The 12088-nt window shown below is 46.8% G+C and overlaps 1 protein-coding gene across 1 annotated transcript in view; it reads left to right on the top strand.

The window, feature by feature from the left end:
• esrrga (estrogen-related receptor gamma a) overlaps window positions 1–12088 on the top strand; it is a 230985-nt gene that overhangs the window by 101215 nt on the left and 117682 nt on the right. Inside the window, exon 2 of the mRNA XM_039738280.1 lies at window positions 9420–9454. The gene's annotated coding sequence lies outside the window, so the exon portion shown is untranslated. The remainder of the gene's footprint in view (window positions 1–9419; window positions 9455–12088) is intronic.

Here is a 12088-nt window from a genome sequence, read left to right as displayed (position 1 = left end):
GGTCTCATGGCTATGAACTGCCTGCATTGAAACGGTGAATCAGACAGCGAATCAGACAGCTCTGGGGTGAAAAAAGACAAAGCACCGTAAAAAGGAGAGAACATGCGGACGACATGAACTGCCCACCGCACCCCTGGCAGCAGCACCAAGTGCCATGTGGCCAGGAGTTTGACTTTCCACATACAGAACTGTCCTTTCTACACCAGGAGTGCGCACTTCTTTGAAAATGGAACATCAGGCTTCATCTTCACAAAGACGGAGGAGTACAAGTAGGCGTCCTGGGTGGCGTTTTCAATTGTTATGTGGGTGAAAATTAAGATACAGCGTAATGTTTTTGGGAAGACACATTTCTTATGTTGATCGCCTTTCTTTCTTTCTTTCTTTCTTTCTTTCTTTCTTTCTTTCTTTCTTTCTTTCTTTCTTTCTTTCTTTACTAGGAGCAAATGGCATTGCACTTTCTGTACCTTTTCTGTGGCTTGTGCTGCATGGCCTTGATGGGGAGAACTCAAATCAGAAGCACAGACTAACAGAAAATTAAAAGATTAACAGGCACTCCAGATTTGAATGACCCGGTATGTTCTTACATGAGTACTGCAGGCTGATTGGTCCACCCGTCAGCAGGAAGACTCCAACCAATCAGATTTTTAATGAGGAGTTCCATTGAAACGACGATAGAACATTAGAAGAGAACTGCTGAAGAAGACAAAGCTGGGGGTTCTTCTAAACTTTTTAATAAGAAGTTGCGTTAACCAGGAGCAGAGGGTTCCTTATTTTTGCACAAAATCTGGTGGAGCTGTGCCCGACTGCCTCTTAATGCATAACAACATGGAATTTAAAAAAACAAAAAAAAAAAAATATATATATAAAATGTATAAATGCCAAACAAGCCGATGTTTCTACTCACAGATCCATCCTGCTTGGGACTTGTCGCCGATGGTGCTCTTCACTCTGCTCCCTTTGTCTTTGACTGTTTTTTGATATTTATCTTGACACCCTTCTACATAAAGCACTGACCGGACCACCCCACTCCCCACCCATTCCGTTCTGCCAGCTTTGGTGCAGTCCATGGGTGCTCAAGAGGAAGAGATCAGCCAGCTGTCTTGGAAGTGGATGTGGATATGCCATTCACCCCTGCACTCCTATCTGCACAGCTTTGCCATCCTCCTGTGACCGACCGGGCGGGCACCGCACATATTTGTATGTTTTCACAGCACGTGAGCACGGAACGGCCATGTGACTCCCCGGCACTGTGTCCTCCTGCCCTGCTACCGCGCTGTATGTTTGTGTGCACGGACTTCAGATCACAGACACGTCGCCGACCGGACCCCGTTAGCATGCGCCAGGCGTGTCTGTTCCGCTTGCCCGCACTTTGCGTTTGGAAAGCGTCGTTGGAATTCAAGTGTGCAGCTTGGCTGTCACCGGCGCTCCTGCTTGGAGTCTTCGCTCAGTTAAGTGAGCGTCACTCACAGATGCGCTTGGCCCAAAGCCCGGGCTTGTTAAGCTCTCGGCTCCCTTGCTACACCTGAACTAGAGATGGCAGAGACAGTCAGGCAAGGCTGGCCAAACAATGCGTCCCTGGCAGCCGTGCTGCACGTGCTTACAAATGCGTCAGGCCAGATCACACAAAAAGAATCCTTCTGGCTTTCTCTCCTTTCGAATTTCAATGGTGGCTTTTGCATTCTCTTTACTGCAGATTTCTGCTTGTTCTCCTCTCTAAAGAACAGTTGGCTCACTTGAGGCAGACGCGTGCCATGTGCAGGTGGCGTAATACGTACTGTTGGCTCACCGCAAGTAAGAAATGCAATTATCTGACTTGAGAATCAAGAGACTGGAAGGAGATGGAAAGAAAACTGGCACCTACTGTGGGGTGACTGGAAAGAAAACAACATGGCGTGTCACACAGGCCTGCCCCGGACATAGCACCCTGTTCAGGTGTGGTACCTGCGTCGCCGCAGCCTCAGTGACCCTGAATTAGAGTTTGAAGATGACAACAGCAGTATAGTCAATCTTCAGGCTCTGGGCCAAAGGAGCCATCTTGGCTATGGTGGGTGTGAAGTACAAAGCAGTCCAGAATGAGAACGATGAGTCACCTTAGAACGTCAAGAAAATGGCCGGCTGAAGCCAAGCGACTAACCACCATCTTGTTTTCTTTTTATTGGTCTCCATGACCACATCCTCCCCCCAGCTCTGGCAGCTCATGTCTAAAATGGCCGACCGCAACCCCTTGGTCCACCAGTGCATCCATTGTGCTTGTCTTGAAGGGTCCACTTAGGCAGCTGCTACCTCGTATATGCAACCTGTCCACTCATTCTTGGGGTCCCAGTCAGCGTCTTTCGATGGTTAACTTTGAAATGGGAGGAGAGGGGTGGAGCCTAAGTGTTCTCCTCTAAGAACAGAAGCGGATTGGCTGCCAGTGGCTCTGCTATGGCCCTTGCCTTTCCCCTGTTCACTCTTTCCATCTGCCATTGTTTTCCTTTATGTTCTTGATTGCGTGTTGTGAATTGCCGGTTTGTTTGGGGGCATTGCCTTTAACTTTTCTCGGCTTATTTAGGAGCGAGTTGAATTAGGCAGGTGTCCGCACTCACTGGTGTATAAATGGGAAGTAAGCTACGGTAGAAGATCCTGCAGGATTCTGAATGAGATACTTGAGGATGTCAGTGGAGATTAGGAGGAGCCGCATTTAGGACTGAATTCACGAATCCCTTCTGTATGCAAAGAGCTGTGGGAGTCTGGGACAAATGAGCGAGACATGGAGTTAACCTTTAAGAACGATCAGGATGAGATCTTGGGAGTGACAAATGGACTGAATGGTCTCCTGTCGTGTGTCACATTTCCTATGTGCTTGTGTCGTCAAAACAAAACTGAAGTTCAAACCAGGAGGTTGAGACCATTTAAGGAAAAGCCAAAGTCAGAAGGGTCTGAAACGATGACCTTTTATTCTTGTCGGCGTCAGGATCACAGGCCCCATGACTCCATCGCTACTATGGTGGCGAGTGCTCAAAATGGCAGCGCCTGTCCTGATCCAAATGGCGGTGGAAACGGCTCAGAAGTCATTAGAGAACCCGAAAGCGGACATTGCAGAGATGAATTTCTTTAAGTAATAAACTTCTTGCCTACAAACCCCCCCAAATGAGGGTCTTTAGAAGTACAGAAACTCAATCATTAGTGAGCAGAGACGCTCGTGGAATGCTACGTGCCGGGGAGACCTGTGGTTTCAGGTCCACTGAGTGCTCCGGTCGTGTGACATTTACTTCAGTTATTCCAATGGCTGATTCTTAGCACTTTAGAATTTCAAGACAATACAAGATGACGTTTTTTTCTTGGGGTCTTTCCACGACACTTTAGTAAATCCTGACTTTTTTGAATCTCAAATGACTTTTGTTTTTGTCTTTTCTGTGGTGAACACTTTAATGAGTTTAAGGCTCTGCCAGCTTTTGTATAAAGTCTGTTGCGCCCCCTGAAGACAATGCCCATTATTTTGTGTGGCTCCTTCCAAAACCTGTAGTGGGTGGTCAGAATACGGTGGTCTTGCTGTATGTGTGTGTGCTGTTGCTTCCTTCTTTTGGTGTTTCCTTTCTTCTCTTTGTATTTTGGTGCTTTCAGCCTTAGGCATCGATGACGGCGTGCTCTGGATTGAGTGGCACTGCCACGCTCAGTCACAAACACACACGTGTAGCACAATTCAGCAGCTGAATGTCTCGCTCTTGTTCTGGCCGTTATTAAGACACTTTTTCCGTGTACTTTGTGTCGTATGTCAGTTCCAATCCCAGATATTTCCTATCATAACAATCAGGTTAAACAAAAAATATTTACAGGGACGCGCCAAGGGAGCACACCAGATCATGTATGTCGGGCGCCTCAGTGAGAGGGAAAATTTACATTCAGTATGAGACGAAAACAGTCTAACAAGAGGATATAATCAGCGGCAAATTAATAATCAGGAACATGAAAATAGATATGCAAATTAGCCAGCAGAGGCTGGGCAGGACACAAGGAGCCGGCTGGTGAGAAGATTGCAGACATCTCAGAAAGAGATCACGAAACTGACTTGAACGGGTGGCTTATAAGCAAATGAGCGAGCGCACCTCCATCTCGACCTCGTGAGCTCAGCATGTCTGCGCCCCGCCGACAGATACTTGAAATGGCGCCCAAACTCTGAAAAATGGGCCTTCAAAGGAAGTGGGTTGCATTTCCATCAAAAGATCTTCATTTGCCTTCTCCTGTGTTCATCCCAATCCAAAGGGCGGCTGGAGAGCAAATCCCACCGGCTGTAAGGCGGCCCACACAGTGACACCCGAAGGCCACCTTGGCACGCGGCAGACTGAACACCAACAAGACAAACCCAGGGAGCCTCACCAGTCAAGCTGGGTGATCAGGCCAAGGGAACACAGAGATCACCCGCCATCAGCAGAAGGGTAAGGACCTGAAAATAGGAGCCCATGGCATGAAAAAAAAAATGAAATGAAATGAACAGTTTGGGTCCTACCTCAAATCCAAAAACGCCATGTGAAGTGCGAAGATTGAAAAGTCTACTCCACCCATGGCTTTCATTAATTCAATGGGCTGTAAGCCAGTGGCGTAAGAAGCCTTACAGCCCCTGATCTGCTTATGGAGGGGCTGACCACCTGGTCCAGTCCAGGCTTCGTGCTGAGGACTCAGAGAGAGGAATCGGACGCGTGGCAAAGGTCATTGGATGGCGGAGGTTTGAAAATAAATAGGAAGAAGGCCGAATACTGGAGGTTTAGTGGTGGTTAGGATTCAGATGTTAGCTGGTGGGAGAGCTACTGAAAAGAACAGAGAAGTTGAAATGTCTAGGATGAGTGGATGGAACAGTTGGAAGAAGGTATCGGGAGTAATGTGTGATCAAAGGATTAAGGCAGAGGTTATGAGTAAGGATTTCGAGTCCAGCAACGATGTATGGAGCTGAGTAAAGAAGCTGGATGTGGCAGAAATGAGAATGTCAAGATGGACAATGGAGGTACAGAAACAGACAGAACAAGAAATGAGATAATCCTCCAAAAGTGGGAGAGATTCCTAAGAAAGTGCAGGAAAGTTGGTTAAAGTGGTATGGACACGTGATGAGGAGAGACAATGAATACGTGGGCAAGAGAGGGATGGCAGTGGGGAAGGGAAAGCAGAGGCTGAGTTTGGCAGATGCAGGACCAAGCGGTTTGGAGAAGCCTGACAAAAAACATCCACCCTACATAAAAGTGGGAAGCGAGGAAGAGAACAAACACAGACTGAGAAAGACACGAGTGCATCAGCAAATCATCAGTTTGTCCAAAGTGTGCCCATGGCCCCCAGTCCATAACCAAAGTGAAAAAGATCAACCGAGCACATCAATGAGCACGGCGCTGTGCCCACCCGTGTCTTCTCTGGTGGGTCAACCATCATAAACATGACTTTGGTTCTGCTCATTGAAGAAATTGTTCTGATTTCAGAATTAAAATGTCTTGGACTGCCTACGACTTGAAGACTGTTGCTGTATTCTTCTTCTGCTCCCACAGCGGATCATTTTCTTCCATATCTTTCTGTCCTCTGCATCTTGTTCTGTTACTGCTTTGGTGCGTCTCAATGATGGATTCCACAGCATTATTGGTTTATCATTTACTGCGACGCCATTTTGAATTTTCGATGGACGGCGCCCTTCTGAACACACATCATCATGACACACCTACAGGTTGCTACAGGGCATGGCGACATTATTTGAGCCCGCTTGTTCATCAGACAATCATCTGAAGGCCTTTACCTGGAATTGCGACATATTTGAAAATCTGACCTGGCGTTCCTTTGCCTTTCGATTCTCGGTGTGCGTTTGCTGTTTCTCTTGTGTTTGCGTTCCTGGTCGTCTATGTGAACTTTCTTTGTCCTCTTCTTGGCCCTCTTTCCTTCTTCCCAGTGTCTGCCTTGCTGGCGGTACAAAAGCCCACCATTACGGCCAACCTCAAAAGGCACAGACGCAGTTCTTTGTTGAGACTCTTAAAGATGAGTTTGGTGCTTTACATGTCACAGTTATGGTATAAATTTATTTGCCACAGGAAATTGTGATCTTAAGTGAAGCATTTTTAAGACCTCTTTTAAAAATATTGTGCCTCATTTAAAATGTGGCCAAAGGGTGCAAACATGAAAGCAAAGCCTTAAAACTTAGCGAACACGTTGCCTGTCCTCCTCGAGGGTCTCAGTTGTTAATCTGTGTATCCACCTTTCCTTTGGAGTAATAAAAAACTTTTGTTAAAATCTGCCATTTAAGAGCCATCTGGGTGTTCTTGTCTCATCTGCCCGCCATCATTTGAAGTGGGTTTGGTGCCGCACGTCTCTGGTGTCCGCACTCTCCGAGGTATTCGTTGTGAATCGAAATCGTGGATTTTATTTGCATTGCCATCCTCTTTGAATGCCGGAGCCCCCTGCAGAGTTCTGGTGAAGCAGACCCTCACTTGAAGTCAATGCGGTTGCCATGAGGGGTTCGACTGAACGCTAAACAGTTGCACTTTGTTTTTTATTTTATGTTCCTGTCCTGCTGAGGTCTTTCAGTAGAACAGAAATGTGGCGGAGGTTCGACGGATTTTACTCCATCAACGCTGATCTTTGTGCCCAGACGAGTGAACAGAAGTGCCAAGGATCGGTGATCAGACGTATGGCCTCCACTTTCCTTTTGTTGTCGTTCCTCGCAGGCCTGGGAGTCGTGTTTTCTGAAATCAAAGAGTCGCCACTTCTAGTTGGACGCAATCAGCTTTTTAAAGCACGAGAACAGGAGCGGGAGTTTGTAAAATTACATGTCCCTTCGAAAATTAAAGAATAGCATGTTTGGAAAAAAAAAAAACGGATTCTGTAAGGTTTTCTAATTTTTATTTTTTTTGGACAAAAAACAGGAGCACCTTAGCTAGTTTTGTTTGATTGTCATTATGCTGCCACCCTTCTGTGTCGTTCTTTCCAGTGGGCACCACCATTTTCTGCTCTTGTTTGCTTGGGTGCGGCCATTTTGTGTGGTTGTTAGGCATGTGACCACTTGTCATGTGACCCATGACATCACTGAAGCCAGGCTATAAAAGAGGGCCCCTTGCATCGAGTCAGCATTTAATATAAAGCACCACAGAGTGTAAAAACTGGCAAAAGAAAGTGGAAGAGAAGAAGTAAGCATTTGGGCTTTTAGTATTTGATTGGGAAGACTTAAGATAGTAATAATAATATTAACTACATAAAAATGATTACTTGGAATGGTTGCTTTATTTGACATTTATTTGAGTCCCAAAGCCCATCTCTGCCTCCGATGGCGCTTTGGATAAATCTGCGCTCCATCACATCTCATGCCAACATGGCACCCTCCTAATTTTTAACATTAACGGGCCTTTCTGCCCAGCACGCTCGCTGTTTGTATTAAACTTTTTTAAACTACACTACGTGCGGAGTTCAGTTCTTACACAAAGTCTGTAAGCTCTGAGCAGACTTTTTTGGTGTTGGCAAAATGAGGTGAAGGACGATGAAGTGAACAGAAAATGTCGTTTCATTGGGGGTTCCAATGCCGCGTCAGTCGCACGCTGATGTCCATCCATCCATTTCCTAAACTTGAAACAGTAATCTCGTGATTTCTGCCTGGTGCTCTCTGTACTGTCAGGTACGCGACTCCTAAGAGGACGGCTCTGGGACGTCTAAGTCGGCTTATAAGCCAGTCGTCTTCCCGAGAAAGGACACAGATATCATTATCGATATCGAAATGCCAGAAGCCATTGTGTGTTTCAGTTTTACTTCTCTACGTAATTTACTTTAATTGTGTCAATAAAGCTCTTTCTTACGGTGAAGTGTTTGAGAATGTGCACAGAGTGTGACATTCGGGTGCGACTTGATTAGCTCATTTGAAAGTCGCTCTGCGTTCTGGTTTCATGTTCATCACATTTTTGTTTTTCAGATAGTTTGTCCCAGAGGCCTGTGGTCGTGTGATGGAGGTTTGCTCCGACAACCGCGCTGCTGTTTCTACAGGCAGGCGTAAGCACCGGGCTCACAGTGCGCGTCAATCCATGAAATACAAGTTAATAACAAATCTGAAACTTTCGTAGCCTTCTGATCAGTCGTGTCCGACTCCCTCCACACCCCAGAGACCGATCGTCATTCCAGGCGATGTGCCCTTCTCCGTGCTGGTACAGTAAGAGGCGCCGTTTTCTTCATCATTCTCAGTTTTCCATGTCAGGCTCTTGGCTGCCATAGTCTTCTTTGGCCGTGAATGTTGCTACGGTTTCCAGACCATCTTCTATATGATGGCCTTCTTCTGTGTGAACTTAAAGCCACCCCACCTGGGACCATTTCTGGGTGGGATGCCAGTCTATTGCAGAGCACATCTGCACAATTGCCAAAGCTCTCCCCAGCTCCATCCATCCTTCCCTTTCCTAAATCTGCTTATTCCATTCCAGGATTGGGGTGGCACACCACTGCACTGCCCTACTGACGCCATTCAAGCTCGCAGCGGAGGCGTGCGCGCCCATTGTGTTCTGTCCAATTAATTTTATTAACCTACAAATCCGAGCCACAGTTCTCTTTTTCACACATAAGTGTTGTTGTATTGCGGGTGACCCTCTACTAGAAGAAGTGGGCTCACCATATGGATGGATGGCAGAGTGGCATTTGTTTTTGTGGGCCTCCTTCCTGCGAGTCTAGTGGCTATGAGTGCCAGCGTGTAGTTCTTCTAAAAATACCGACTGGACTGCCGACTGAATGAGCCTCTGTATTTGCTTTAGTCTTCTATTGTGCCAAACGTCCATTTCCAGGGCCCTGTATCCGTTTTTGAAAAACAAAGCCTGGTATCTGGTGCTGCGACATTATCTCTGCTTGATAAAGACAAGTCTCATGCCAGGGTTAATGGAACCAAATGTCACCCCTAGCAACCTGTGATATTGGCTTCTGCCCGCCGGCCGCTCTGCGCCTTTCTCCCGAGTGCCGACGGAAACGCTGATCGGGGACTTAAAGCCACTGCTTCCCTAACCACATCTTCACTCCCAAATCTTTTCTCCCAAATGGTATTTTCAGAAGCTCTAAAGAGAAGAGGTGGAGAGTTAACACAGTCTGGGCAGATTCTGTGGTTCTTCCTGTAGTTTTTAGAGACAAGCATGTCACTACCTGGCGCCATCTTGAGGGGCAGCTGCACATTTGCTAGGCCACAGGTTCAGTGGGTTTGATGGTGGATGACTGATTTCATAAAAGTAGTGTTTGCCATTAAAGAAAACGGGGAAGAATGCTGGATGGACCTTCACTTTCTGTTTCTTTGTACATCTTGAATGAGAAACATGACTCTGCTTATATTTTTAAACTGGAAATCTGATCGTAAAGTCTAACCTGTGAGTGATGAGCTGCTGATGACGGCAGTTTTGGATCTGATTTAGTCGGAAGTTCTCAACACCATTTTAAAATGCTATTATTTGTTTTTCTTCCAGGTTGTGAAGTCTTAACTGTTGAAGGCAGCAGGGAGGTAAGTCTCTCAAGATGAAGGTCATTTTTCTGTGATGGTTGCTTTGTTCAGCTGATTAAAAAGTGACTAAGACGTACACAACATGCTAGTCCATTGACAGGCACCCGGACTGGCAGACTAAACCTCACATGCTCTGCTAGCCCACTTCTTCCTCGGCTCCCACGCTGCCCGCTTCTTGTCTCTTCTTTGTTCCACCCTGCCGATAAACCCTTGACTACTGCTACCCATCTTCGTGTTAATTGATGTGGTGCATCCCTTTACGGGGGCATACTTGGGCAGCACCCATGCAATATCGTCTCCTAATTTGGTTGTGGGCTCTCCAGACATCCGTAACTCCCCAAAAATGCACACGGCAGTGTGGTCGCCTGCTCCCCTAAATATCATTCCTTAGCCCTTGAACCCCTAGCCCCCCTCACAATGCTCTGCTGCAGTCTCCCACCCTGTTCTTGCAATTCCCCCTCCCTGATTGGCACCTCCATCTTCTGAGGCTTGTCTGGGTTTCTGCCGCACCTTCGTGACTAACGCTTTCTTAAAGAACAGCTAATGGCTGGAAAGAGCAGGGGTCATGAGGGCTGTGACGGCATTTGGGCTGCCAGACGCCCCTCACCTCCTGCTTTTTTTCACTTGTTAAGCTCAATGCATCGGGCTCTTTTCAAATTACTACAATGGGTTTAGCTTCTCCGAACATTAAGAGTGGTGATTGTATTCATTTACTGTGCGGCCGTCTTATCGTGTACAAATACACTGCGGCTTGTCGGCCTCTGTTTGTCTTTTATCGAGAAAGTCTTCTATTTATCTCTGTCGACTTCTTAGAAACTTGTTTGTGCAGGCTTCAAGCAGGCAAACACACGCTGTGTTAAATCTCTTTATTCAGTGTGTTCCTCACAGGGCCTTTTATGAAAACTGAAATAAAACGTTTTGTGGCGGTGTTAACAGTTAAGCGACTGAAGCAGGTAGTCCCTCGGAGCGCGAACGTTGTATGGCCTATTGCTTTATGTCATCATAGGAAGATTTAAGTTTGGAGCAGCAAGTTACACGTGAAGTGCTCTCACACTTTCGTGGGTCAGAAAACGGCGTCACACGCACTTTAACCAGTTCAGGACAAAAGTGATCAGTATTCACCATGTCCACTTCATTGTTTCCATGGTAAAGGTCATCTGAAGTGTGACACGAAAATAAAAAGGTGTATGAAGTCTGACCAGGCACGTGCTCCAGAATCATTACATTTAGTTAGTAAGACGAACATCAAAATTAAGATTCTTTTATGCTACTCTATTAAAAAAAAAAAAAAACCTGTAGTTACCGCAGTCCTGTTGATTAACAAAGAGAGGGCCGGTCGCAAATTGAAAGTCAGTTGGAGGGGACGGCTACTTGTGGTAATTGCATTTGCCAGTTAATTGCAATTATTTTAAGCCCTGCCCCGAGTGATTGCAATTAAGGAGAATTTGTGCCGTTTGGTGTGTGACTTATGAAGAGCGCCTTACTCCCTCGCCGCTGCACCTGTGGCTTACGTTTAATGCAAACGACCACAACGAGGCCACCAAAGAAAAGCGTGTGGCTGCAGCCCATGGCAGAGAGCATCAGGAGACCACTGCCGGCCCCCCGGTCCTCCCTTCGTCTACGCTGCCAATACACGGCGGCTCCACGTTCCAGTTGGTGTGTGTCTGCTTTGTTAAACCGGCACTCGGTGGTCTTTTTACTGGGGATACCGTAAAGCCTTCTGGTCCCCAGGGCCCTTCAGGAGATCTTTGGGGCTGAGGTGCTGGTCTGCAGTATCTCCAGATTACTCGCTCTACCTCATACCACAGATGAGACCTGGAGACCACCGAGGACCCACCATTTTGGGACTCTCCTAGTGTTGAGCTTGGAGCGTTTAATTCCTTTTTTCCAGAACCTCCCCTGAGCTATAAAACGTTCTTGTGAGGTTTATATTTGATTTGGGTATTCTTTGTTAATCTTTGAGTGGAAATTGTCTTTTCGCCTGATCTTTGGGCATCAGAGTGCAGGGTCAGCCATTGCACAGTGACCCTGGAGCCATTTTCAGGTTAAGGGCTTTGCTCCGGGTCCCACCGGAGTAGGAGGATCCCTTCTGGTAGCAATGGAGTTCAGAGGGGTAACCTTCCAGATATGAGTGCAGCTCTTCAGTCACAGAGCCACCACTCCACCTTATACCCATATGTACCCAGCGAGTCCTTCAGTGTGGTGCTGAGGTGTCACCCGCTGCACTCGGGTCCCAATCCAGGTGGTTTGTCATGTAGTGGGAGCTCCCCAACCTCCTCCTCCTCTTCCTTCTCCAATTCTCTGAACTGAAGCCTCCATTTATTCCAAGCCTATTCGACACCATTTTTAGTCTTGGCTCTGCTATGTTGTGGACTTTGCATCAGCTGTTTTTTGTGACTTTGCTTCCCAGAATGCATTGGGGCAGCATGACAATGACATCGGCGACATGGGGATTTCAAATTTGCCTCGGCTCTTTCAATCGATCCATGATTTGGACAGCATTGTCCTTTAGATTGCGACTCTCTTGCTGTGTATTTTGGTTTTTGATCTCGGTGCGTTTCTTCGATTTTCACTGTTGCCCTCGTATTGTTCTTCCATTGTTTGACCTGCGCTTTGTTCTTTCTTCTGTCGTCA

This window comes from Polypterus senegalus, chromosome 16 (genome assembly GCF_016835505.1).
Source record: "Polypterus senegalus isolate Bchr_013 chromosome 16, ASM1683550v1, whole genome shotgun sequence".
In the NCBI taxonomy this organism is placed as follows: domain Eukaryota; kingdom Metazoa; phylum Chordata; class Cladistia; order Polypteriformes; family Polypteridae; genus Polypterus; species Polypterus senegalus.
This window is presented reverse-complemented; position numbering and strand designations above follow the sequence as displayed.